General features: G+C 44.2%; 1 long non-coding RNA gene across 1 annotated transcript; it reads right to left on the bottom strand.

Annotated features, from left to right (window-relative positions):
• Positions 1-333: 333 nt before the first annotated feature.
• LOC309333277 lies at positions 334-1,417 on the bottom strand. Its single transcript, XR_014152440.1, has 3 exons — positions 1,276-1,417; positions 869-940; positions 334-836 (listed from the first exon to the last, which is right to left on the bottom strand). It is a non-coding gene; the product is annotated as an uncharacterized lncRNA (long non-coding RNA).
• Positions 1,418-6,034: the final 4,617 nt, after the last annotated feature.

A 6,034-nucleotide genomic window follows, 5' to 3' on the forward strand; every position in this document is an offset into this window, starting at 1 on the left:
TGGTTACCTTGAGCCAACATAATTGCGATCTAGACTCTCGCTTAAACCAATCAGTGGCAAGTAGCTCAGTTTATATGCGTGAGCAGCAAGAAGCAGAACCGTAGTTCAGTATTGTCTGCACTGGTAAGTTGCAATGCAAACCAAGATTGCCAACCCCACCAGTTGTGCTTAGCTACAAGCAATATGACAGTAGCTCAGTATTGTCTGCACCAGTATGAACACTAGCTGGTTTTAGATTTAATGAGTTTGAATCAGCAAATTTAATTTTATTCAGTCATTTATTCAATTTACCAAAGTTATTTATTTATTTGCTTATTTTGATTAATCAATTACCGTATTTTTCCCTCTATAACACGCAGATTTTTTTCTCCTAAAAAGTAAGGGGAAATGTCTATGCGTGTTATTGAGCGAATGTGTGGTCCCTGGAGCCGACTGGCCGGAGTGCATCACACATTTTCTTCGAGGGTCGTCTTAGTTGTGGTCAGCAGAAGCCAGGGAAGTGCTTGCTAGGAGGTTTGGCCACTCTGCAGCCCGACTGTGTGTTTGCTAGTGTGTGTGCTTTGTGAGTGTGTGGTTGCCTGTGTGTTTGTTCGCTAGCGTGGGTGCTTGGAGGGAGTGAGAGAGTGACTGACTGCTGCATCTTCTCCTGCAATTTGCCTTTTAAAAAATTGGAAGCAGCGGGGCAGTAAAAACCACCTCCGAAAGCCCCATTTTCCCCTTCTAAGGCTGCAGCTCGGCTTTGGGAGCCCTGAACCCCTGCCTTGTTCTTGAGGGATCTTTGAGGTTTTCCCTTTAGCTTTAACCCAGCCCCCTTATTTTACCAGTTTATCTTCATTCTCCGTCTGCTAAACTGATTGCAGGCAGCCACACGTGCGTTAGAGCCTCCCGAGAGAGAAAGCTGTTGCTTTCCTGCATTCTGCCTCAGGGTCTTACTGCCCACCTGAAATATACTCAGAGTCGCAAAGTGATTTCATGCTCTTTATTCAGCTCATAGTGGTGAGGAGGAATGAATGAGAGTCCCCTCAAAGTATCTGCTTTATATACATTATTTACACAATGGGCTGCACATGATTGGCTAATTCTGGAATTCTACTGTAAGCCAATCAGGTTGTGGATTCACTTCTATCTGGAGCATGCTTGGGTGGTTCCTGCCAACCAATCATACTGCTGCATTGTTCTAAGACCAATCAGACTGCTGCATTCTGAATCCTATTGTTCTAGGACCAGTCAGACTGCTGCAGTTTGGATCCTATTCAATTCAGTACATAACACCACCCTCTTCTCTTTCGTTACTGTGTTTGCTCCAACGGAACAAAGAGCAGAGAAAACCCCTCCCCTCCAGGCAAGCAGAGGGGAAAGCAGAGCGTCCTTCCTTCTAACTCCTCTCCGTGCTCCTGTGCTGCTGCTGCTGCTGCTGCGTCTAGAGACTCGCAGGCAACATGCAGATGGGGGGGGGGGGAGAGAGAGAGAGAGAGAGAGAGAGAGAGCGCTGGCTGGCTTGGGGAACTTTTGCCTTCCTTTCCTCCCTCGTAAAACCCCTCTCCTGCATTCTTAGCCAGCTGCTTCTCCGCACACCCCTCTCAGTGCTCCTTGTCCCTTCTATGTTTTTCCTTCCCTCCCCACTTAAAATGTGGTTACAAAGCACGGATCCACATGGATCCTCAGGATCTTTGCATTGGGTCACCCCAAATTCAACATCAGATCACATAGCAATGATCTGATGCAAAAACAGGGCTGCAATGGTGCAAAAACGTGGTTACAAAGCACGAATCCATATGGATCCTCAGGATCTTTGCATTGGGTCACCCCAAATTCAACATCAGATCACATAGCAATGATCTGATGCAAAAACAGGGCTGCAATGGTGCAAAAACGTGGTTACAAAGCACGGATCCACATGGATCCTCAGGATCTTTGCATTGGGTCACCCCAAATTCAACATCAGATCACATAGCAATGATCTGATGCAAATACAGGGCTGCAATGGTGCAAAAACGTGGTTACAAAACACGGATCCACATGGATCCTCAGGATCTTTGCATTGGGTCAGCCCAAAGTCACCATCAGATCACATAGCAATGATCTGATGCAAAAACAGGGCTGCAATGGTGCAAAAACGTGGTTACAAAGCATGGATCCTCAGGATCTTTGCATTGGGTCACCCCAAATTCAACATCAGATCACATAGCATGTCCATGGCTACAGCCTGCACCAAAAAAATCACGCACCCACTGTTGCCTGGGGCTGCAATGGTGCAAAAACGTGGTTACAAAGCACAGATCCACATGGATTCTCAGGATTTTTGCATTGGGCTACCCCAAACTCACCATCAAATCACATGTCTGTGGCCACAGCATGAAGCACAGAAATGATACATCCACTGTTTCATTCAGAATTTTTTTTCTTGCTTTCCTCCTCTAAAAACTATGTGTGTGTTATGGTCAGGTGCGTGTTATCGAGCGAAAAATACGGTAACCTCAATTTGAACCTTATACCTGATTATACTTGTTAGCACTTTAATGGAACTGTAATTGCAAAACCAGGGGGAGAATAAATTAGAAAATGTGTGAGCTATCCCATATACTATAAGTTGTCCCCCGGAAATACAGCAGTGAAGGCTGGATTGCCTTATGCAGTACCTTAAGCAATTAAATCAGATGCCACTTGAATCACTTGCTGAATTAGATTACCCTTAAATAACCCTTTAAATTACCTCTGAGTTATATTTAAAAGGAACAGAGAAAGGAGATCACTTGTGAATTAATTGCCGAATAATTGTTTTAAGCCAAGCAGTTTTGTACCTTAATCAATTAAATCAGATGCCACTTGAATCACTTGCTGAATTAGATTACTCTTAACTAACCCTTTAAATTACCTCTGAGTTAAATTAGAATATTATTTAAAAGGAACAGAGAAATGAGATCACTTGTGAATTAATTGCCAAATAATTTGTTTTAAGCCAAGCAGTTTAATTAAACTGAACGCTGCGGATGAGCGGCTTCTTGACCGGGAGCGGACCACGGAGACCCAAAAGCAGACAGAAATAACCCAAGCTGCTTACTGATTTCTGCAAGCACGAAGACAAAACAAAGCAAGGAGAACAAAGAAAACAACTAGCATGCAGGAGGAGCCAAGATGGCACCAAGGCAAGTCACGCTCCCCGGCACTCACTTTTATTCTTTTAAAACCGTATCTTAATTGCCCTCCGGATGCCAATTTTTAACAAACGGAAAACATTTTAAAGACTCTGAGTACTTTTACAATTCCTGCTGGCTCTGCGAGCTTCAGCTTGTCTTCAGCTTGTCTCAGCCTGCTCCCTCCCTCCTTATCAGCTGTCCGGTCAAGGTTGCCAGAGAGGAGAGAACACTGCCGCCTGTACTGAGAGCAGAGAGAGAAGAGGTCTAAAGATAGAACTGTGAACTGCTTACCCGACCAACGGTACCTGGAGAAGGAGGGAAGTTTCAAATCTACACAATAACTCTACAACAGTGCATCGGATAGGACCCTCTGGAGGTTTGGTAACCGGCTTCAGCAAGATTTCGTTCTGGGCCCGGCCTTATGTGGTAGGCCTTGAAAGACTGCTTAGAAGGAATCAGTGAACCAGCCCACAGGAAGTTTCCCTTCTGGGGCTCTTGGCTCTTCAACGAAGAGGAGGAGGAGGAGTTTGGATTTGATATCCCGCCTTTCACTCCCCTTCAGGAGTCTCAAAGCGGCTAACATTCTCCTTTCCCTTCCTCCCCCACAACAAACACTCTGTGAGGTGAGTGGGGCTGAGAGACTTCAAAGAAGTGTGACTGGCCCAAGGTCACCCAGCAGCTGCATGTGGAGGAGCGGAGACGCGAACCCGGTTCCTCAGATTACGAGACTACCGCTCTTAACCACTACACCACACTGGCTCTCCACACTGGAACTGCGGAGAAATCCCTGGAGCTAAATACTCAGCTGTATAGCTAAATCATTGACTGTGGTAAGAAGTCCCCTTCTTCTCTCCTGTATTATTTACATTATTTAGCTCATATATACTGTGGCTATGGGCAAGAGGAAACGCCTCAGAGAAGCAGAGGAATTACTACTTCTCCCTAGCCCTAAGCTACAAGCTAAAGAAAGAAGAGACCAGTCAAATTTTCAAGCAGCAGCTATTACATACAATAGATTCCTTCCACTAAGTGACTTGGATGTAGCTAATAACATTCCCAAGTCCCAAAATACCACCCTACACACTTGTAATCTAATGAGCACTCCCATCAAGGGTGGGCCCGAGCTGGATGGGGAGAAGATCCAAGACAAAGAAAACCAGCTGGGAAATGAGTCCTCCCATTTACAACTAGTCATTAGGACACTGGACTGTATTTTTAAAAAGATAGACTTTCTGACGTGCTCAATTTCCAAGCTAACGGAAAAAGTGATGGATATGGATGCCAAAATTGCCCTCAAAAATAGCTACCAGAGGGGACCTCCAGTGATAGCCCCGCCAAACTTTGGGGCAAAGGGGATGAGAAAATACAAACTAAACAATCTCATGTGTAAGCAAAATCTAACACTGCAACCTAAGAAGGTGTGCCTAACAATAAGGTCTGAGATATGGGATTGGTCAAGCTTGGAAGGAGCTAAAACTGCCCTAAGCAAAATCCTGAGAATAAGCATAGCTCATATCGATCTTCATGCTTTACTTCCGCTAACTCAATCAAATGGCCCTTACAAAGTTATTTTAGCCTTCCGTTCGCTGAGACTACCCTTATTAATAATAAGACAAAAATGGAAATTTATAAAAACCAAAATCATACCCACAAGGGTTTTTGCAGTAAAACCACTACTTGTGGAAAAAGAGAAACAGATATTAGATTCAGAAACAAGCTCTACAAAATCACCAGACAAAGAGATGTTGCTTTCCCCACTGAGAACGGAGGAGATTGCCTGCAGTCCACAACCAGGGACGAATTTGGGTGGCTCCAGAATATCCAACGATGAAAGCGCACTTATGAATTCATTTGACGAATTACAGTCACAAGAAAAGGAAAAAAATAATAAATAAATTAGATAAATTAAGAGAGAAGATGTCCGAGGCCAAAAGCAAAATAGGAAACAAAGGAATTCAAACCAACGGGGCCATTGGAGGCTCAGTGGACCTTCTCAAATTCAGCCCACAGCCCCAAAATAGGTCCATAAAAGCCAAGACAACGATACAGACAACCGTCTCGCCACCCCTATTAGTTAATCTGAAACCAGCTCTCCCTGCATCTGCTGAAATGGTTATACCTACTAAAGAACAGCAAAATATAAACAAAATTTCGACACATTCCTCAATGCCTGACCTGGAGTCATCATTATCGGACGGAGAATCTCTAGCTGATGATTTGGAAGTTCAATCTGCTAGCGATACGGACTGGACAGAAGACCCCTTGGGCCATATAAATAAGATGATATACCCACGGAAGGAAAATCTAATAATAGTTAAAACTTGTACCGATTTAATCTCTGCTCCCCTAGATGACAAGCTCTCTGATAAAACAAGGGATTTCAGAGAGGAGACTAGACCAAACCAGGACACTACCCCTATAGGACCGGGCGAGCAGAGCATAATTACAAATAGCTCAAGAGGCACACCTGCGCCAAAAGGAGAGAAGTCATTTACTATTAGCCAAAGGAAAATTACTGACTTCTTCAAATTTGACAATCCACCAAGATCAGCGTTCCCCCCTTCTCCATTGTGACTACCCAAACCTCAGTCAAATTCTCCCCCGTTCTCCCTTTTAAGCTGGAACATAGCAGGTTGGAAGGGGAAAAAATCTGACCCGGATTTTGTAAAACTAATAAACTCACACCAAGTAATTCTCCTGCAGGAAACATGGGAAGAGGGGAGAGTAAATATTAATGGTTTTGATGCTATATCATTACCGGCATGCCTGTCTACTAAAGGAGGCCGGCCTAGTGGAGGATTAGTTATAGCAATTTCCTTGAAAATACGGGCAAAACTCACGCTTGTAAATGCTTCCACCCTTGCAATTACAGCCCTGATTACGGGGAAAAACTTCGA

The sequence above is a fragment of the Podarcis erhardii genome (assembly GCF_964252035.2).
Source record: "Podarcis erhardii genome assembly, chromosome: W".
NCBI lineage: Eukaryota > Metazoa > Chordata > Lepidosauria > Squamata > Lacertidae > Podarcis > Podarcis erhardii.